This window comes from Episyrphus balteatus, chromosome 3 (assembly GCF_945859705.1).
Source record: "Episyrphus balteatus chromosome 3, idEpiBalt1.1, whole genome shotgun sequence".
Classification (NCBI taxonomy): domain Eukaryota; kingdom Metazoa; phylum Arthropoda; class Insecta; order Diptera; family Syrphidae; genus Episyrphus; species Episyrphus balteatus.
Genome location: NC_079136.1, coordinates 12,113,401 through 12,137,084, shown reverse-complemented (window position 1 = coordinate 12,137,084; position 23,684 = coordinate 12,113,401). Strand labels below are relative to the sequence as shown.

The 23,684-nt window shown below is 31.5% G+C and overlaps 1 non-coding gene across 1 annotated transcript; it reads left to right on the top strand.

The window, feature by feature from the left end:
- Positions 1-22,721: 22,721 nt before the first annotated feature.
- Trnaq-uug (transfer RNA glutamine (anticodon UUG)) lies at positions 22,722-22,793 on the top strand. The gene has a single exon. It is a non-coding gene; the product is annotated as a tRNA-Gln (tRNA).
- Positions 22,794-23,684: the final 891 nt, after the last annotated feature.

Genomic DNA, 23,684 nt, shown 5'->3' with positions numbered 1-23,684 from the left:
TTTTATTTTTCTTTGGAAGTTCCAATTGACTTGAGTGTGAAAAATAGAACGATAATTTTTTTTAAGTTCATTTAATTTAATCGAACCATTTTCAAAGGAGACAAGATAAAAGTAATCAATGAATTGTTCATATTTTTTTTCAATTTTTTTTATGTCAACACATTTTAAGCCAAGAGAAACAAGTTCAGCTTTTAGATCATTAGTATTGATATCATCAAGACCATATAAAATAACTTTGAAGGCTTTCGCACTTTTAAGGTCATGAGAAAAATATTGGCAATTGTCTTCATTTAATTTATTTAGTACAATTTTAAAGGATTCCATACAGTCACAAATAATTTTTATTCCGATTGTTAATTTTTTGATGGAGTAGTTAGATACTTTAAGGTTTTTCATGAGACTATGCACATAGTCAGTGGATTTTTGTAGCACTTTTATAGGTGGCACATAAACTTTTTTCACAATTGTGGATTCATTTTCTTCATCCATATCTGAATTATCAGTATCTGGATGGCATTGAAGGGGTGTAAATTTATTAAAGTACATATTTTTGATAGGACCACTACTAGTTGGAAACATGGTGGAACGAAGTTTTTTATCCGAGGACAAATAATTGTCCTCGGTTTTTGGCGATCTACCGCGTTTGGGAATGTTTTTTGTTAACTTGAACTTGGGATTAAGATATGAACACGTCATACGTAGTCGAAAGCTCGGGGTAAAAATCAATATTAAGAAGCGAAAGTCTAGAACAATTTAGAAGAGCCCTAGAACAACCTGGAACAAGTTTTGGATTTTTGAAATTCGAAAAAGGGGAGCCAGAACAAGTTTAACATGATTTTCCCATATTAAATGAAATTTTGGCTTAAAATGCTCAGTTTTGAATATTTTTGAATGAAACTTTGGAACAATTGGATTTGATTGATTGTGCACTTGGAACAACTTTTAGATTTTGGATTTGTCAAAAGGGGGGATGGGGGAGCATTTTTTTGAAATTTTTCATACTAAAAATCAATATTAAGAAGCGAAAGTCTGGAACAATTTAGAAGAGCCCTAGAACAACCTGGAACAAGTTTTGGATTTTTGAAATTCGAAAAAGGGGAGCCAGAACAAGTTTAACATGATTTTCCCATATTAAATGAAATTTTGGCTTAAAATGCTCAGTTTTGAATATTTTTGAATGAAACTTTGGAACAATTGGATTTGAGTGATTGTGCACTTGGAACAACTTTTAGATTTTGGATTTGTCAAAAGTTGGGATGGGGGAGCATTTTTTTGAAATTTTTCATACTAAAAATCAATATTAAGAAGCGAAAGTCTGGAACAATTTAGAAGAGCCCTAGAACAACCTGGAACAAGTTTTGGATTTTTGAAATTCGAAAAGGGGGAGCCAGAATTTTTTTTTTTTGTTATATCGTAAATTTTTTTTTTACTTTTTAAAGTATCTAAGTCTAAGTTTTATGGTATGAAACTCGTATAGTGTTTTTTAACGTGGGGGTTTTTATAAGTATTCAATTTGATATTCTCAGTTTTGGTCAAAAGGGGGTCGGGGGAGCACGTTTTCGAAAAAAACTTATATACATTTTTTTTTTCTTATGTTTTAACTGGAATTAATTTGTAAGGACTATATTATCACAATATTGTTTTTTAAAATTTAATTTTTGAAAATTTGTGATGTTCAATAAGAATTTTTTTCTAATATCGTAAAAATAGTTTTTTTGCTCTAAAATCCATATTTTTCATTATTTTTTGATAAAATTTGGGAACATTTTGGTTTTCATAATAATACATATGTGTGTGTTTTTGGATTTTCGGTTTTCGAATTTGGGGGGTGGTGGGGGGTTTTTTATTTTTTTGGGGGGTTGATATATCTTTGAAACATATTATATTTTAACACGTTAAAGAAAATCAGAAGACTAATTTGTTTTAATTTTTGGATCTTAAAATTTTCAAAAGGGGAGCAAAATTGGGGCAAGAGTTTACTAAAATCGTTTTTTTTTAGTTTAAATGGCTAGTTGTTTGTTTTTCTTAACGATTTTTGGTTTGGCTTTAGAAATATTAATGTTCAACTTGGAACAACTTTTGGAATTTTATTTTTCGAAAAAGGGGGGCCTATGGAAATTTTTGAAAATGTGAAAACATCACGATTTATTTTGAAAGTGCATTTTCGAGTTGATACTCTTACTGTAGAAGACTGAAACTCACTCCAAATATGTATGTATGGTTAAATATTCGATTTCAGAAAAAAAATTTGGAAAATAATAATTGGAAAAGTCGTTTTTTTAGTTTTTTGAAAAAAAGTTTCCAAAGCCATATCTTTAAAAATACAAACTTTAGGACCTCAATTTCTTGGAACAATGTTTAGAACAACTTTTTAAAGCTAAAAAAAATATAAAAACCTAAAAAATCGAAAAAAGGGGGGCTAGAATTTTTTGGTTTTTGGCCCCTAACTTTCGAAATATTGAACTTAGAGGTCCAAAAATTTGGAACAATGTTCGGAACAACTTTTTAAACCCGGAACAACTTTCAAAATTTCAATTTTCGAAAAAAGGGGGGCTAGGTCAAAAACGGTTTTTTGGCTCTAAAACCTCCATTTTTGAAAATTTTTCAAAAAAAATTTGGAACAATCCGGAACAAATCGGGAACAACCTGGAACAACTTTCAAAAATAACAATTTCAAAAAAAGGGGGGCTAACTTCACACACTCCTTGATTTTACCTAAGGGACTTTAGATTTCACCAGGGTAACAAGTTTTTCAAAAATTATACTATCTATGTCCAAAATATTCAGGCGACTAAAAATTACTAAAAACCACTTTTGACCTGTGAACTTCTTCTTTTTTTCCGTAGGATGTACCTATCTAGTTTACAACGTTGAACGTTGCAGCTCGTACAATTTATTTACATATTTATCGTTCTAACACGCACAATTGCTTATTTACATTATGTCGTCAGTTCATTACTTTTTGTTTGAAATAATCATGACATAATAACACGGTGTAACACTCAAAATATACGCGGGCGGAGACCTATCACGTTTTGTAGAGCTAGTCGCACTGATAACGAAACGGAATTTAAAAAGTCCCTAACACCTCCAAAATCTGGAGTTAGGGGCAAAACGGTTTTTTTTACTTTCACCCATTGAAAAAAATCTAGTTTCGTCAAATTTTTACCCATTTTCGATTTGGAAAAATTATTTTATCAAATTTTTTTTTTTTTTCAAAATATTTTTTGTATTTAGGTATTTGTTTTTATTTTTCAATTTTCTCAATAACCAGAAGACGTAGAAACATATAGTTTTCACTGTTCGAAAAGGAATCAATTGAAGCAGTTTCCTGTTTAAGTAATTTTTTTTATTAAAATTCACAGTTTGGACAAAAATAGTATAAAATGAGTTTTTAAAAATTTTGTTTCGCCTATTTTTAACTTTGAAATCGATTATTTCAAAAACTATTGGTTATAATATATTGATTTAAAAATTAGAATTAAATGTACAATTTTGCCTTTCAGAAATGGTGTCATTTATTACTGTAAGTGTTGCCGTTGTTTTTTAATAATTTTTTTTTATTTTCATAATTTTTTTTTAGAAAACTGTCCCTCCCACCTAAACGGGGGGAGATAGACCCCCCTCCCAAAGAAAAAAAACGTTTGTATTGAGCTCCTCTACAAAAACCCGTTATCAAATCTTGTCGCCCAAGTTATCCTACTACGTGCCGAAACAACATTTTTGTTCTATACCTAAAAGTTCGAATTTCTGTATCTGGGTTGAAATCGAAAAATTTTGTTTTCTACGCCAATTTTAACTGATTTTCATAAAAAATACCTCGTTTTGGAAATTCAGAAATAAATATTATTTTAGAATATATTTTTAAAACAGCATGCTGTTGTAAAAACATATACTTTAATTTGACGTCGAAGTTGGATAAATGACGAAAAAAATGGAATTTTTTAACTTTGACAGCTTATAAATTTTAGGTGTTTTAACCGAGTTAAATGTTTTATACATTGTTCAAAAGGTATATTTATCTCCTATTAGAAACTGAAATCGAAAATGGGTAAAAATTTGACGAAGCTAGATTTTTTTCGATGGGTGAAGGTAAAAAAAACCGTTTTTTACCCCTAACTCCAGATTTTGTGGGTGTTAGGGACTTTTTAAATACCGTTTCGTAATCAGTGCGACTAGCTCTACAAAACGTGATATTTTTTAAAACCCGCGTATATTTTAAAACCTCATTTTTGTAACACCGTGTAATTATTTACATAGCTCTACCGCCCAATTGCCACACTTTTTTTTTTCTTTTTTTGTCGCCTTACAACTTGCATCACCCATTGTATTGCCTGCCATATTATCGCATTTCAACTAAACTGAGGAAAAAAAAGTAAAAACTCAATTCCACAGAGCGCCCACACGAAATCCTTCATAGAAAACTTAAGTCGACATTCTAATTAATTGGTTCGCCAATTGCGATAGAAAACAATTTCTTAACATGGTTTTCGTTTTTGCGTGACTTGACGTGATGTGGTTTTTTTTTTGTGTGCTTCTGTTTTGTTCTCTCCAGCCAGATCCAGAGTTCCGTGTTCGCCTTCTGCATCATTCTTCTCCACATCTTTCGCTGTAAGCGACTAACAAAAGTGTCGGAGCATTTCATCCTTCTTTCCGTTGGCGATAATTACAGCAATAAACTAGCAACTAACAAGGATTGCAGTAGGTCATGTGTTTCAATTAAGTCAGCCCACCGATGTCTTTTTTTTGTTGGGTCCCATGGAGACTACTCCACCAAGGAGGAAGAAGGGGTTGAAGGGGGGGTTTGATTTTAATTGGAGCTCACAGCAAGTTCGATAAAAGCATGATGACGAAGTAAGGTAGGATACACCACACAAGGGTTAAATTCATTTGCAGCCCCCTTTTGGACAGGTGCGGACTAGGAGTTGAGTTTTGATATTTTTTTATTCAAGTTAAACCTTTGATAAAATTGGAGTCTTCGAGTTTTCACTTAAAATTTTAGAACTTCAAAATAAAGTCCAGTCTTGAAAAAAAAAAAAAAATAGGTTCTGAGTCCCAAACTAAAGTCTCAGCTATCTCCATCTTTTCTGATTTTGAAAACTTATTTCTGACAGAACGTAAAATATTCAGGTAATGAGTCTAAATCCCCACCAATCTTCCTCCTTGAATCCGGACTTGTCCTGACTCCTGACTTACAAGAAAGTTCTACCACCACTCTCCACTCTCTCCATTATATTCAAGCCATTTGAAAAAGACGAAATAATTAAATCCCAAAGACCGACCGAATTAATTGGTTGCTATTTGTGTGTACGTATAGTGAAATGGTTGTGGCGCTCGGTTGGACACTGTTTGTAGTTTTCTATAGCTGGACGCGACAACACGATGGCCGATGGTCGATGGTATAGATGAAAATGGCAACGGGTATGGGTAATGTAGTAGCGCACTTACAGTTACATGCAATCAGCTAATGACATTATTTACGCGATGGTCTGGCGCTGTTTTTTGTTAGCCATTTTATCGGGACACCATACGTTCTATAGAAGAAAAAAGAATTCGTTGATAGCAAACGAGTAGGTGTTGAGCTCGAGCAGCAAGCTTTGAGAAATAGAAGATTAAGACCTCATGTAGGCTTTTTATGGTTTTTGCCTCCTGCAATGGCTAACAGTGGTGGGATAAAGTGAATGGTAAGCAATTTGATGAAATTGATTATTTAAGTGAAGCACAAAATAGTGCAAATCGATATGAGTATGTGTGATTTTTTTGAGTGTTTTCAGGTGTTAGATTTATGCACAGACTTATACTCCAGATTTGAATTTTGTATTTGATCTAACCTCAAATCTCCAATTGTGGATTGACATGCACATTAGACCTTGGGTCACCTTTTATCACCTCCTTTTGGTTGAATTTCACTTTTCATACGAAAAAAAAAAATAGTGTAACAGCTAAATGGAGTTATTTATGGAACAATATTAACGTATGTATACCTTTGTACATCAGGATAGAGTATAATCCAAATTTCGTTTGAATTGTTCGAAAACGTGGTGGTATATCTTATGGTAACGCAGTAACGCGTCAGTTTCAGTTCTCATAATATTTGGTATAGGACGTTGTAGTTACTTGAAAATTGTTGTCAAAGTAATGAGTTCTAAAATTTATTCCAATCCCAGTAGATATTTATTTCACATTATTTTTTAATAAATTAAAAATATTTAACATCGTGTTAAGGCAGGAATAAAATCTTAAACCCTAGATTGGGTTACCATATGTGAAAAAACTTCACTTCTATATTTTGTAACTTTTTAAATAAATAATGAGCCATTGGTCAGAAGGAATAAGCTAGACAAATTATTTTCTTCAGAACCATTGAAATAGTTGCGAATGTTTATTGCGTGACCACTGAGTGAGATAAGTAAGACGTTATTCTTATACAGAATTTTTATGGTAAAAAATTTGACAGTGAAACCATTAGTGCAGTTTGTTTTTGAATCAAGTTTATATTAACGATATAATTAGGTACTTAAAACTGCGTTACTGATGCTCCACTGCGTTACCATAAAGACGAAATTGTTATATATGTATAATATTTATTTATTAAATTTAACAAATTTATTATATGTTAATTAAATTCAAGCTTAAACGATAGCATTCACATAATTTTAGTATAATCAAAAAAAAAAAATTTTCAAAAATAATTTTTGGATTCTTAAAAAAATTTAAAATTAAAAAAAAAATTTTTTCTGATGAGTCAAATTTTCGAAAACGGTAGGTACATTGATTTTTTTCTTGGAAATACTTATTTTAGATGTTGATTAGTAATTGCTTCAAAATGGCGTAGGTACCAAATTTGTTCTAAAATTTTTTTTTCCAAAAAAATTATTAAAATTTTCTTCTTTTGAAGAAATAAAACTGAGTCCTTTTTTGGAACAAAAATTCATTAACGCGTTTTATTTTTCTTTTTTTTTTTAAATCAAATTTTATTTCTGTTTTTTCATATGTACACTACATTTACAAAAAAAGTATGTAAAAAGTTTAAAAATTTTGGCAACTTGAACTCTAAGAGAAAGTTCGTGCGACCCAGTCGAGCATTTAATTTGATTTCGATTTCCAATCAAGTATTATGAAGTACTGCTCTAGTGCTAAAATTACTCGAGCGTTACTTTTTGGTACAAGATTTTTATAGCATTTCTGATAACATTAAGGCTTCTGATAAACTTAAAAATATCTTGGATTTATATGTTTATAAGTTGAAACTTCTAACCTTAATATGAAGTATTTTTTTATACTTGTTTCCTTTATTTTTCCTTTATTATAAAAAAAAATAAGTTTGTGTGTTTTTGGTAACGCAATGATAAAAACTATTTAAAATACTCAATTCAAATTATTGTTTTTTTACCAACTTCCAAAAAGAAAGTATTCAATTAGTCTGTATTGTTTTTTTTTGTTTGTTTGTTTGTTTGTTTGTTACCTCTTAACTTTTGACTGCGTGAATCAATTTTGACAATTCTTTTTGTATTGGAAAGCTGGTGTCTGCAGTGTGGTTCCATTTCAATTTCGTTCAATTACACTGGTCGGCAAAAACAAAAAAAAATCGGGACCAAGAACTCTGTAAGGTGATTTTAATTAATTTGAGTGTGCTGAATTCAAAACTGTTTATAGATTTATTCCAGCACGTCTAGTTTTTGAGCTATGCTCATGACTATTTTCGCTATAAACTCACAAAAACTAATTTTGAATGAAATGTTTTTTGACGTTTGATCTAAAATAATATATATTTTTCTTTAATATTTTGCTTTTTTTTATCCAAATTAAGAGTCGAAAACTGTAATTTACTTCAAATCTGCTTCAAAAAAATCTGCTTAACCACCAAGATTTTGAGATATCACACACTTCTATATCAAATATATTTTAGAAAAAAAAATAATTAAAACAAAAAATTTACATATTTAAAAGGATAAAATATGGCTTTTGAAGTAGTTTTGCAAACAAAAATTTAACTGTGATTAAATTCAACGACAAAAGTATAAAAAAAAACGCGTTTTTGACCTGTATTCTATATTCAAATATTTTGAAAACGTAACGTGCCAGTGAAATTTTGAATTCGGATTTGGAATCAGCACTTAAAAATCCTTTAGAAAAGTATGGTTTGGTTCAAGCTCTTTTTTCGTCGAAGACCAGTGTTATTAGAAAAAACTATTAGAAAAACCATAAAACCCAGTTTTGTTATAAGGAAGTCGGTTAAGTTTTTTGATACAAACGATTATTTGTAATTTAAATGTATTGGGGACTGACAATTTCACTATATTAAGTTAAAAGTATTATTTTTCTTTTTTTCAAAAATAACTGCACCAATTAGGCATAAAATATAGTTTTTTTTTTTGTATATAATACCTACTTCATTTGTTTTTCTTCTTCACAAACTCTCATCTAATTCTAATATATTGGAATGCTTTTTTAAATTGTTCAGTTAGTCAAAGAATAGCTTATAATTTTTTCAACTCCATTAGAATCAAATAACAATAATATTTTCATAATTTTAAATAAATTCAAAAACCAAAAATATAATACCACCTACCGCGTACTGAATAATACCCAAAATCACATAACTTAATTTTACAACACTATTGAAACTGTTTATAAAATTAAAATGTTAATTCCTTTAAAATCTTCCAATAGATTAAGACTTAACATACTTTATGACATTTCTATATTCAACCTGGATACCTACACCTGGAGTCCAAAATAAGTCGATTATAATAAAGAAGGCTATATTTTTAAAGATAACAACACAAAAGCATCTTATGCCTATAACATAAATATTAACCAATTCATAAATATTATCAAAATAATAATTAAAAATTAAATATTACCCCTTTTTTCCCGGTGAGCTCAGGCCAGCATTAAATTAGATTTACCGATCGTCGATCACATGGCCAAAAAACCAATTAAAATCAGCTTAAGTATGTTTTATTGTAGATACAATGGGAAATTTACAGGGGCGGATTTAGTTAAAAGTAACATGACGACTTTAGGAGTAAAAATAGAGAGGGCCCATTTAAGGCCCATTTAAGCTTAAAGGCTTTAAGGTGATAAAGGGGCTATAAACACAATTTTAACTTTAAGAATCCCTGAAAACCTTAAAAATATTTTACAACTCTTCCTAGATTTATGAACTTAATTTTTTTTACAGTGCTCAAAAGTTCTGCTTTTCGTCCTGAAAACAACTCACTCGCTCTTTTAAGAATCGTCATAATTTTAGACTTGAGTTCGAATCCCACGATTATTAACTCAGTAAAAAAAAAACAGTCAGGCCCCTCCTCACTTCTGAGCCTTTTGTAAGACCTTTGTTTGTCTTGCTTCAAAATTCACCACTGTTCAACACACCTAGATCCGAAATAAGTCATCTTCGGGAAGATAACTTTATACTTTCCAAAAAAAAAAATATCATAGAAATCCAAGAGAGTCCAAGAAAATAGAAATCTTATTTATTATGTCTTTTTGAATCGCCATCAGTGACTTTTGTTTGCCCACCAAAAGTGTGATAATGATATTATTTTCTCTTCTCCCAGCTATAAGCAAGCTATAGTCGAGCTGGATCAATAGAAATAAATCTTTGCAATAAAATATCTCTCAATGAATTGTTGAATTCAAAAGGAATATCAATAGCGACCGGCTGAGGTCTATACGCCGAGAGTACCTCTAGAAGAACACAAGGCTAAAGGACCCCACAATTGCCCATTATATGGGATTAATGTGTGCTCAAGCTGGAAACTAAAAGAAAATTTTCGTTGAAATTTATTACTTTTTGAAGAATGGTCTTCTGAATAGGGGAATATGGAAGAAATGAGTTTTTTTTCTCTTCATTTCATTGAATTGAAAAGACCAAAAGGGAAAACAACATTACCTACGTTAATGGTCCGCAAGAACAAGTAATAAAGACATTCATTGGACAGGGCATTACAAACAGGTAATGGGTCTTGATTGTGTATGCTGGAACAAATAAATTGGTGGATGCTACTACTTTATCGTGGATGTTTTCTTTGCATTGCAACAACAATAACATACGATTTCACTGATAGAAAAAACGATACAATTAACCATGTCGCGAGTTAAGGTCTATTTTAAGGGACAAAGATATTACCAATAAGTGTAATGAATGTGAGTGTTTTTTGATTTATTTTACTTCTATTCAATTGCAATTGAATTTTTTTGAATGAAAATTTAGAAAACCTGCCTGTGATATGGCAAGTGAATTCGCAAGAAAAGAGAAAGTACTTCTGTTTACTTTGCTACAGCCCTATATCAAATTTTATTTCGTTGGTGGTCTAAAAATATGAGTTATTATTTGATTTTTGTGAATGAATTTTTGGGTTTTTTGAGTGGTCAATGTAATTCTTGAGATTTGGGTCAACCATTGATAATTTTACAATATCTTTAGTATAAACCTTTGGTCTTTAAATGAAAAAGGAATATTGTTTATCACAAAGGTCGTGGCAATTGAAAAAAATCTTTGCCTACGTTTTGTGAAAGGACAAATGAATACTGTCCTTTGCTCAATTATTTTGTCTTTATTTTTATAAAATAGTAAGATTGTTGTCAAAATTGTTTTCTTACCTACATATATAAAAATTTAAAAAAAAAAAAAATACATTTCGAAGGGCTCAAACTAGGAAATCCTATCGAATCGTTATTTCAGTAAATGTAGTTCATGTATGAGGAGATAATATTGAAAGAAATATTATTTTAGAAATTCTTTTACTTTTGCTAAGCAAGGCAGTTGTTAATCTTATAACAGAGTATTATCTTTCGCATACAAATAATTTGCACTTTCATAAGGTTGATACAAATATATTTCTTTCACATTTAAGGTAAAATTTATAAAACCAAAATTCGACTATAAATCAAACTGTTTTACCAATTTGTTATTTATAGTAACGCAGCAGAGCAAAAAACGCAGCTGTAAATATATTAAAATCTAATCGTAAATATGAACTAAATTCAAAAACAAACTGCAATGTTAGTGGAGTAACTAAAGCAAATTGTTATTGATGATCTTTTTTTTATTTCAAAAGTCGATAATTTAAAATACTTTAAAGTCTAAAGGTTAAAAATGTTGCCGTAATGATGTTTAAAATTAAAATTATTTTTTTTTTTTGAACAAAACCATTTTTTGTGCTTAAATTTAATAAAATAAATGATATCTAAAGATTCTTTAGGTAATTTAAGGAAAAAAATATATGGAAATAAAAAACAATCTTCCATCGTTTATGCGATATATGCAATTTTCTCACAAACTTACTTCAAACACAAAAAAAAATATTTCGAACACAACGGCAACACCTACAATATTAACATACACGTTTTTAAAAAGCCAGAATTTAATTTCTAACTGTAAAATTTAAATCCGCTTAATTTAATCAAGAGTTTCTTACAAAATAGTCCTCAACTCAGAATTTTGGAAAAAAAAAATGTTATTAAAAAATTTAAATGACTTTTTTTCAAACTTTTTCGTAGTACAATATGAATTTAATTAAAAAAAAAATTTTGCCATAAATATTATCAGTTGAATTCCGAAGAGGAAAAGGTAATATATTATAATACAATTTAAAAAAAAAATTAAAAATTACTTCAATTACATTAGATTTTTTTGATAAAAACTTTTGATTTTCTCAAAGACTTTGGCAAATAAGAACCTTAAACTTTTGCTTTTTTACTTTTAATAAGAGCTATTAAATAAAGAAAAAATAACTTTATATTTAAATGTTGAACTTTGAAAAGAAAATAAATTATTTTTTTTTTCAAAAATGTGGCCAAAAAAATGTGAAAAATAACGCATGTATTACGAAAAAGTTTAAAAAACGACATTTTTTCAATAATACAAATATGAATAAGCTTGTAGCTTTTTAAAAATGTATATTTAAATATTGTAGGTGTTGCCGTTGTGTTCAAATTTTTTTTTTTGTGTTTGAAGTCAATTTATGTGAAAATTGTCAAAACGATGGATGATTGAAATTGAAAACGATGATAGTGAAATTTAAGCAAAATTTTTGGAAAACAAATTGTTCACAAAAATCTTCAATTAAATTTTAAAAAATCAAAACGGCAACAGCGACAATTTTTAATTTATAGATAGACTTTAAAGTATTTTTAATTACCGCCGTTTGGTAAAAAAAAAGATCATCAAATCAGAGCTGTTCGGCCGGGTTTCCTAATATTGCCATTTTTTGAGCTTTAGTTACTCCACTACGTATGTCACTGTCAAAATTTTTAGCACAATAACTTTGTATAAGAATAAAAATGAAACAAATTCTCACAAATGCAATAACTCGTGGTCACGCAATGAACAGAAACACTCGAAAATCTTTCAGTGAATTTGAAGCTAATAATTTTTCTAGCTTATCTATCATTTTCCTTATCCTCCTGACCAATGGCTATCATTTATTTCTTTAAAAAGTTACTAAAAGGAGAATTGATAACTATTTTCAAGTACAACGTAATTTACGAAATATTATGAGGACTGATTAGTAACAGCGTTACCAATCCCACAAACTTGGTTTTCGTAGCCTCAACAATTTTTTTTTTGTTCAAAATTCCGCTAAAATAAGACTGAAGCTAGCGGACGAAAATAGGTAAATTACTATTGTTTTGGTGTCCAAAATTGAAGCTAATTAAATGCTTATTTGTTAAGCCAAAAAATAAAGCTCCATCCAGTAATTTTCTATTTCAACTTAAAGTTTCAGAAGCGTACTTGCGAGACATTTTAAAAAAATAACTCTATTAAGTTTTTTCTTTTGCAAGAAATTGAAGCTTCTAAAAACACAATTTTTAATGCAAATTTCAATTTTGAAGCTCCAAGACTTTTAGGTCCATTTTTTTCACTCGGAGTTAAACATAACTTGAGAAAATATTCAAGGTTTTGTTTTAAAAAAATAAGCTCAAAACAAAGCTTTCGATTCGAAATCCGAAAAAAATCAAAATTCAAATAATGCTCCTAACCAAGTCTTAACAATTTTTAAATTCTCAAATTTGCGAAAGTAAATGAATTTAATAATGGAACAATCTCAATAGCTTCAAGCCTATTCTCAATATAAACAAGGTGTCTTGAAAGTTCATCTTGATATATTTTTGCACCTATCAACCAGCATGTCCATTCAACTTGTTTAACCAAACGTGTACGAGTATAAACCAGTAATAAACTATCCTTTCAATTTTCCCATGGTTACACTTTTCGAATTAATTATACAAAAATTACAACATCGTAGCAATAAATTTTCCAGTTATTATCAAAAACACAAAAAAAAAAAATAAAGAATCCAAACAGAAATGGAACACCCTAAGGAAACACGACATAAGTCCAACAAGAGAAACAAAAACAAAAAAAAATAAAAATCCTTCAATGAATGCCCAACCAATCGTTTTGCAATAAATTAATGAAATGTGCTCTTTTTCGCCAGCGTTATTCCTGTTCGTGTGCTGTTGAAGTAGAAGTCATTGCAAACAGCAGGCTTGACAATGCTGTGATAAGATCTCACATCTTTAAGCTATATACTCTGGCACACATCATCCAGCTTCTTGATCTTCATTCCCAAACACAATTCCAAACCCCCTCGCCCCCACTTTTTTGTCATCTTGATGTTCAGTTTCCTGCCACAGTACAAGAGAACAAGCCAATATACCAGTTCTTCCTTCTAGATCTCGAAATATTGACTCCCGAACTCTCCGATCGAATCGGAGACTTCCTCTCTATCCAGTCTTTCCCTGTGAAAGAGATCACCCAGTCAAAGACAGAGTGAAGACATTTTCATTTCGAATCCAGCGACAAGCTCGCTGCAACAGGGAATTAATTAAAGTCACTCCGATCATTAATAAATTTCTAATTAGAGGGAGATAACTTATTCCTTTCTGGAGCAAAACGGGGATGATGCCAAGTACCTGGGGCCACTTGAGAATTTATTGCCACCAACAATGGACAACGGCGGACAGCATCGCCAGCAGAAGAAGCTGTTGCTCCAAGCTTCAACAACATTTCTGCAACAGTGAAAAAGTGAAACAAGAAGAACTATGTTAGTACTCGTTTTATATATATATATGAAATGCAGCTGCAACCTGTGCTGACATCTAACAGTCGAACATGAAAGCCAAACATAGCAAAAAAATATTGCCATCGCGATTATTATTGATTTGATTTCATTAATGCGACGTTTTATGCACATCGGCGACGACGACGTGTCCTGACTTCACAACACGGATACTTGGGATGCTTCAGTGTTGTCACTGGTTGTCACAACACTGCTCTAGCATCCTCCTTGAAGCCTTAACTGGTCTACAATTTATTCCTAGACACACTGATTACAACGACTTCGGTAAGTCTCTTCGTCTTCTCATGGGCACACCTGAACTCAACACCAGCTGAATTTTCGCACAACTTAACGCCTGAACAAATAGGATAAAGACCGGTCGCGGTGTCGGTTGCGAGAGTTGCGAATCGAACGAAGTTCGCGCTTAATGATTGAATAATTATCAACAATTGACGGTGTTGTGTCGAGTTGAGCGTTTTAAATTCATAAAATACAATTAGGACTTCGATTTGTCATTAATTTGGAATTTTAAATGATGCCATTGCCATCGGCTCGTTGTTGGGTTGTTTGTATAGAAAACAGATAAACGCGTTAAGGTCTTTTTATGGTTTATGCCGTAAGGAGCATTTACACGAGTTTGTTTGTTTCTTTTTTAATGGTTTTGAAAGTTGAACGCCTTAAGTTACGAATTTGAAGTTGTATTTTTCGGAATATTGGCCAGTTTAAGCAGAAAACGAATAATTGTACTTTGTACTCGAATGTTTATGTTGTAGATTTTAACCTTAGGTACCTCATTCTTGTCTATAAAACAAAATGTTAAGGAAGTCGAAGGTTTCAATTTCACTTTATTAAGACATTGCCAAAAGGCATCACCTATTAGAAGTAAAAACGTTGAAAATATCAACTTCAAAGTCCGAAACAATTCTATTGATCGCTGAAAAGTGTTGACTTTGAACATATTTATACCTATTGATCATTTTGTTACGAATCTTCTAAGCGCTCATCTCCCTTCAATTTGATTTTGGGAAGACCGTTTTTTCTTAAATTTTTAACTACACTCGGAACCGTGTCGCCAAAGAAATTTCTCCCAGTTTCTGATGCATTTGATGTGTAAGGGTAGCCGGGATGAGTTGGCGCCAGAGGCAAGTGACTTACCGCCAAAAACTTCAAAACAGACATTTTCTTTCTAGTAAATCTTTGTCATTACATTAATCTCAGCTACCTTTTTCGTTTTTTTTTGCCAGAGTCAGGCGTGGGTCGTTCGGAAGTTGTTATAGCGAAATAAATAGTTTTTCTCTTCGTGAGTAATTGTTGTTTTTTCTTTTTTATTATTTCGTAAGGGTGTTTGTCTCTAACGTCAAAACTTTGTTACGAAAAAGAACAAGTGAGTCTTTGTAATCATAACATTTGATTTCAAAGTACCGAAAATAAATCATTTAGTGCTGAAAGATCGCCTTTTTTTGCTAGGGTAAATTGACACGAATTTTGTTTTTGTAATTTCTAGAGAAATGAGGACATATGTATAGGTAAGAAAAATTAACAAGAGATCCGATGAAAAATCGTTTTTAGAGCATGCGTGCCTGCGTTTTTTTTTTTTGGAAAAAGAAAAAGAATACGATCTGTTCTCATGACATGACGAGTCTATATTCAATTCATGATTTGTGCAGACTGAACTTTCCAGACTATTGACAACTCGAGTCAGGTCATCTTTAGTCATCTGGGACTAAGAAGTTGATGCATGCAAAGGCTCGTTGAGAAGATGGCAAACGTTCATCCTTTGGTAATCCAAGGTTTTGGATTTGGGACTGTTTTTCAGTTTCCAACCATTTCCGTCCGTTTTTTTTTCCACCTATTTAGGTTGGGAATCTTTTCTACTAAATATAATATGGATTTCACTGCTGCTTAACAGAATCCACCAAAATGAGGAGAAGTGGGAGGAGTGAAATTACATTTATTTTCGACGTTAGTTGTTGTTTTCATTGTGTACATCCAGTCGATCTTTGCATTCCTCGAATGTTTGCGTTATCATATAGCCCAAAAAGTGCATTCAACGACTTCTACTTCTAATCATATTTTTGTCCTATTATTATACTTCTGAAATACAAACGATCAACGGTTTGTATTGTATCCAGTCAAAAAATGTAACCAGTGATTTTAAGTTGTTAACATGTTCAGTCCAATAAATTTTCGCACGACCGTAAAAGTGCACATTAGGCCAAGTACCATTTGGAATGAATCAATTAAACAACACGTATATGGAATGCGGTCTGCCACGGTTGCACGTCGTAGCACAAACACCACGAATCTAAAAGATATCCTCCCCGAAAAAAAAAAAAACAAATCGAATTTCCAAGACATCTGAACTAAACAGCCAACGAAACAACACAAAGACTTACAGAGTAGAGCAGACAAAACGTCGATAAGATGCTAACAAGAAGTTAATTAAAAGGTTTTCCACTTTTGAAGTCAGCAGCCATACGAGTGGCGAGTTTAGTTCGGCTCAAAGAGAAAGCATTGGCATAAGATTTCCCTGGCACATAGCACACATGATCGGATTGGGGCAGATCGGTCTCGGTATCGATAAATGTATGAAGCTTGTATGCTATAGTTGAATAAGTTCCCTGGAGACTAAGCGGCTCTTTGCATGGATCAAATCAGTTCAGGTATTTCAACAGTTGTTGTTGTTGTTGTGTTTGTTTGGTTTAAGTTAGTTTTGTCTGCAAATAGCTTTGAACTGCTTAACCATTCAAGCTATATGAAGCCGGCAAATAATGGCATTGCAGCAATAAATCAATTTCGTAATGAGATTAATGTGAATTAAAGATTAATTATTTATGAGTAATTGGATAGTGGATTGTCATTTGTGTTACATTCGTGATTTGTGTAACTGATATCGAGCGAGATTGTTGTCGCTGCGGATTTGTGAGATTCCTCTCCTCGTCATATCATTGGTTTGTGGTGGACAGTGCGAGGTGCAGGCTAGTTTAGTTAGTTTATTTTAAGATCCTTTTATGTTATTGAGTGAAGACAGGTTTAAGGAATGTGGGAAAAAATTGATAAAAAAAAGTGAAATGAACACTGTTCAGAAGTTTTTTTTTAAAGATTTTTGAGACGAGAAAATTTTATGATTTTAAGAAAATCATAACAAAAACATTACTGTTTAAGAAAAGAGCCAAGTTCTTCTATGTTGAAATTATGCTGGAACAAAAAGTACTGAGATATAGAAGTGTACCAAGTTCTAAAGTTTGGTTTCAAATTTGTATCAATAAAATTTTGATTGTTTACTTGACAATTTTGCTTTCAACTACCGATTTTAAAGTTATTTCAAAAATTGCCAAGTAAACAATCAAAATTTTATTGATACAAATTTGAAACCAAACCTTAGAACTTGGTACACTTCTATATCTGAGTACTTTTTGTGCCAGCATAATTTCAACATATGAGAACTTGGCACTTTTTTGTAACAGTAATGTTTGTGTTGTGATTTCACTACTTTTTGCAAGGTTCTGCGGTAGAATTTAAAATCTCTATATTTGGTGAAAACTCAACGAAAATGGGTGGTTACAACGCCGCTGTCTGAAATTCTCAAATTTTAAATGTTTTCATTTGTATCTACCAGCTCTATCATTCTACTGAAAGCGAGCTTAATGTTCACTGCTTCACTGTTTCCAGAACGAGTGGAACAGAAATTTTGATTTTTTTGCCACCTATTAAGGTTAGAGACTTTTTCTGCCAAACATTCGGATTTCACTCCGGCTTCCCATAATCCGCCATAATGCGAGAAGCGGGAGGAATGAAATTACATTATATGATGTGCTTCCAGTCGATCTATCCAGCCTTCATCATTCTCTGAAGCTCGGTATCATCACCGAAACCCTTCAACCACAATTTTCGCATTATAATTTTGCAGAGATCATGCAAGGTTGGAATCCCAACCAAAGGGATCATTATCTACGATAAATCAAAAGTGCTCTATAATATTTGATGAAAATTCGCCGCCCCTGGCTTAAATTCTCAGATTTTAAATTTTTTTCCTTTGTATAAACTACCAGCCTTATCATTCTACCAAGTTTCAAGGTTCTACGATAATCAGAAGTGCTCTGCAATAATTGATGGAAATTCGGCGAAAATGGGAGGTTACCACGCCCCTGAATTGAAATTCTCAAATTTTCAATTTTTTCCTTTGTAACCATCATTAGCCCCATCATCGTGTAAAATTGCAAGTTTCAACGATAGCGGGAAGTTCTCCATAAAAGTGAGTGAGTCAGTCAGTCAGTTACGGTTTTTGCGATTTTTGAAGCTCTATATCTCAGAAACTACTCATCCTAAATACCTGACATTTTATGAGGAGTTTGTTTTTGACTAGTTCAAAAGGAGTGAGTTTGAAATCTCTGGCATATTTGGTATAGAAGTTAGAGGGGGGTCGAAAATGGCCTGAGTTCTTTCCTGTAAATAAGGGTGTAGTGCCAAAGTTGCTAAAGAACTTACCTGGGCACTACCGTGTCCTTGATCTGATAGATAAAAGTGGCTTTCGAAATTCCATCCGTCGGTCGGTCTGCACGTTAAATAGGTGAAAGGATTTGATTCAAATTTTTATATCTTGCTTAGAACATAAATTATACATACTTAAAAATTATAAACAAAATGATTGATTTTGATTAAAATTTTCACATGAATTACTCAAACCAATTGAAATAAAACTGTATATAATTTTGTTCTCAAAAAGCTTCATATTTTTGCTGTGAATTCTGTCATTTAGTGGTCTGAGAATTACACGATCGTGTCTCGAAAAAATCAATTTTCACATTTTGGTGCAAAACTCAAAAAGAATTATTTCAAGCTCTTTTAAGTCCCTGGAAAATGAAAGCCAGCAGTTGGAATTCCATGCAAAGTTGTTATCAAAATTGAGTTTTAAACAGAATAACAAAGTCGTATGAGACTTAAATTACATACACCATTATGAAAAATGATACAAACATTTTTGTAAAAGTTCGTTGGTTAACAATATTTTTTTTAATAATATAAATCTCGCCTTTTTTCCCAAAATGCTTTAATTTAAAATCAAATAAGTTGGGATCAAAATTCTGCATGTGTTCCAAAATTCTGTATCACAAAATTTTTCTCAAGTACAAGAGACAAATTTTTTTTAATGAGAAAAAGTGCGTGACTGTTTTTCATTACAATAGCTGTGTTTTATTTTCCTCGGGATGCGGATCAGATCATTAATTTATTTGCGAGACAATAACAAAACAAAATCCTGCTTTTGTTGTAAAGCTAATAAAAACAATGATCTGATCTGGATCACGAGGAAACCACACCTAATGAATCTTCATCATCATTATTTCCATGATGAGATTTTTTGTTGCTGTGTTCTCAAAAACACCTTCGAATTTTTCAAAATAAAATCCAGCGTTCGCCAAAAATATTGACCTATGATCGCTTGTCTTTCAAAAATCAAAAACTCATTATTTCCTTATAGTAGGGGAGCCCGAGATGCTAAATTTGCAGTTACTCGAGCGCCATGGGGACCTATTGGATTGCGAAGATTAGGTTCTAAAACAAAAAAAAGTATATGGAAGTTTTCCATTTAAGTGGGGATAAAAGCTTATAAACACGTTAAGAAAATGTAAAAAAAAACTGTCGCATTGAAATACTCGAGCGCGTCAGATATTAATAGGGTATACTCGCATTGGCTTTGTGATAACCGATATATATTAATCTGACGATAAGACAGTGGTGGGTGGCTACAAAAAGCGGTAGAAAAAATAAAAAAAAAAGTTATTCGAGCGTGTCAGATTTTGAGAGGGTACGTTCAGTAAACTCCAAATAGTGTTCAATTTGAATAACTGACGATTTGGACGTGGACTACACTTATAAATTATTTTTGAAAATGTAAAAAAAAATTGTTAACTTAAGTTACTCGAGCGCGTCAGATTTTTCTACTGTAGGTTCAGCTCGATGTCAGAGTCACCCTTAATGATAATCTGACAATTATGTTAAGGTGTATTGCTAATCTGACAATTTGAAAAAAAAAAATTAGACAGTTTTTGAATATAAAACAATATTTTCGTTTCTTCTGGTTATTACCTACTGGATGTTACACAAAATTTATATTATATACATATTATATACAAAGGTAAATCAATAATTTAATATTGATAATAACTGGATTCGTTTTCCAGGTTGTTTTTCAACTTTGTCGTCATCTCGTGTTTCTGTAAGCAAAAATGATACTTACTTGATAATCTTTCCTTCGAATGATAAATTATTATAAAAAAGTAAACGTAATTAAAGTCATAAGTTTTGCTCGTCTGGTTAACGAAAGAAAAAAATACCCCGAATCTAAGAACATTACGTAATGACCAGACGATCGGAGCTTCTATATTTATTAAAGATGGGGCTTTTGCTATAAAGTTAAGAATGTCACGTTATTCCTCGATACACAAATTTGAGTGTTGGACCGGTTTGGAAATTTTCCGATAGTGAATTCCATATAAAACGTCTTTTGGGGCTTATTCCCTTTGGCACGTTATTTTTTATCAACTTTAATGAATTCTGTATGATTTTTTTATGTCAATCTGTATCCACATAATAAGTGTAGGTAAATTAGATAAAAAAATTAAGATATTTCGACAAAAACCTTAAAAACTCGGCATTATGAACCAAAAAATTGTATTTTTTTTTTACTGTACCTTCATGCTTTATCGATAATTTTGGCTATATTGCCAGATGAAAACCGTCAGATTATATGTTTTTCGTGTTCCTGATAAAATTCCCTTCAGAATAAAAAAAAAATTAATCGCGCTCGAGTATTTCGAGGTGACGTTTTTTTTTTACAACTTCGTGCCTCCGCCATTTTCTTATGCCTCACTCAAATTGTCAGATTATTGAAATATACACTTTTCTGGACGTACTTAACCTACCATTTCTTAATCTGACGCGCTCGAGTATTTCCGAGGATCGATTTTTTTTTACTAATCTGACGGGCTGTCCACAACACAGACCACTGTATCAAGCTTTTATATTTGGTAGAAGTACATTACTAAGTACAAGCTTTCTCCCCATATGATTTTCTGACGCGCTCGAGTAACGCGCGAAATCCCTTCCTGGGCTCCCCTACTACAATCAACGAAGGAATATTGAACGCTTATAGTGCCTTTCAATCATCTTACTTGTGTCTTTTTTTATCACTTAATTTCTGAACTTTTGTAATAAGACAATAATTCGAAAACAATCAAACGGTGTTTTAATTTTTTCCCGTAAATTTAAAGATTAAAATTCAGAATTTCGTTTTTGATTCTAATAAATCGAAAAGCCATAAAATGTTGGGTATGTTCTGAGTATGTGCTTTTTTATATTCTGATCAAAAAATTGTAAACTACTATCCGAGAAATAATAATAATTTTAATCTTTTCAATAAAAAATTAAAAAGAAGCAATGAACTATATAAATTAAAACTTTATAAACGAATAATACTGTGGGAATATAATTTTTGAAATTCAAAAAACCCTACAAAGGTTACCAGCTTGAACAATAAAATTGTATGAATAATTTTTTATATAAACCTTAAATTGCATGCAACGTTAACTCTTTTTGTTAATTATAACATACACAAAAATTAACATTTAAATCTATAATCAGCTCCGCACACTCATTGTTCGCCATCAATATCCCAATTGATTGCCATTTGACACGTAATAATTATTCCCATTTTCCCGCAATGACAATAAAAACTGCTTTAATGCTTCAACGCTTCGTTTGCAAAGTGTGTTTGTATGGACGACAGCCGGACAATGTATAATTTTAATCCATAATCGATTCAAAAAATTATCCACACTCATAGTCAGTTCAATTTTGCTGGGCTTGTTAAATATCCACGAATATTATAAAAGGTTGACTCAGTAGGTTGGTGAGCATAATCTGGATCTGGATTGTCAATAGAGTGCATTTACTTGGGTATTTTATGACCACTTGGTGGACGGCCGCGACTGCGGCCGGTCAGTTTATTAAATTTCATGAAAATGAACCCATTGACATCGAGCGCGGACAGGCGGATACAAAAAAAGCTCAAATGAAACGTAACTAAACCAACAACTGTGGTGTGTAGTTTTTTGTATGTTTGCTTAAGCCGGCTATAGTTAATCATTGTTGGTATAGAAATAGTTTCATTTTAGCGGGACTGTGAAATTGAATTGTCTGTTGGGTCGTTAACTCTGAAATTACATAGCTTCGCTTATGTCTATAGCTAATCGCACATTGTTAAGTGCAAATTGTTGAACTAGTTTATCATAGTTTGGGAGGTTGTGTTAACTTTTCCTTGCCTTTTAGTGTAGGAGTTGGTCTAGAAAGTAAGTAAGAACGGAACTTCCGAAATTATCCGATTTTAACTATTTTACTTTTCATACCAAATCAATTTTATCAATACAAAACAAGATAGAGTTTTTGTGTTAACAGTTGTGTTCATAGTTATGCCTTTTTCGTGTTTGCTTTTCATGATCATTGGATGTGCGATCATTAAGAAAACAGAACGTTTGTTTATTCACCTGTTTTAATAACTTTTATTCAACTTTATGCTATTTCAAGCATATTGAATTAGATCTATAGCTTTGAAATAAAATTCAAGTTGTGTTCAATATTATATAACACGGTTCTATGGTGTAATGGTTAGCACTCTGGACTTTGAATCCAGCGATCTGAGTTCAAATCTCGGTAGAACCTTGAAAATTTCTTTTGCTAGATACTAGGTCTTGAAAAATTAACAGTTTTATCTAAATTTTTTATGACAAACTTGGCATTGCTTCAAAAGGCTAAGAGTTGGTCATTTTAAACTGATCAATTATTTTTTCTGGCCAATTTTTGACAGTAACACCGTTCTTCAAAATTAATAAAAGCCTCAAATCGTCTTGGAGGCAATTGAGCAGCACCAATTTGCCTCAACGCAACGTTTTAGAGTTTTCAGAAAAAAAAGATGCGCATACACCATAGTGACCCATTAATGTTATCCTTGACTAAATAATGAATACAGTTATCTTTTGTTCATCATTCGAAATTTTGCTCACAGCCCTTAATAGAGGACAAAAGTTAAAAGTTGGAAAAATTTATCAGCAGAATATGAGTTTTGAGGAGATTTTGGCTTATATTACGTTCATAGATAGTAATAAGTGTAGTTAGTTAATTTACTTAGCTCATAGTGTTCGATGGTAAAATAAGTGTCAAATGAATGATTAATTGATACTGATAATAAAAAAAAAAATAGTGTTGCCACTTTTAAAATGGGAATATCTATGTGACAATGCCATAATAAATTCAACGTTGACACAAGTAATAAAATAATTTGAAGAATATTTGTCCGCAAAAAGGATACATAATTCTATTCAAATAAAAAAAAAAAACACTACAAAAAATATTTTTTTCAAAATAAAAAAAATTTTTTTAGAAAAAAAAAGGATATTTTTTCATTTAGTCAGAGGCAAAAAACATCACTTAACTTAAGCTCAGACTCTCTTCCATCTTCTTGCAGAAGTATTTCGACAAAGTTTTTTTTTTTTTTTTGAAACCTTTACTTCAAAATGAAAGTAGACTTTTCTGCTATATTGAAAAAAGTACTAT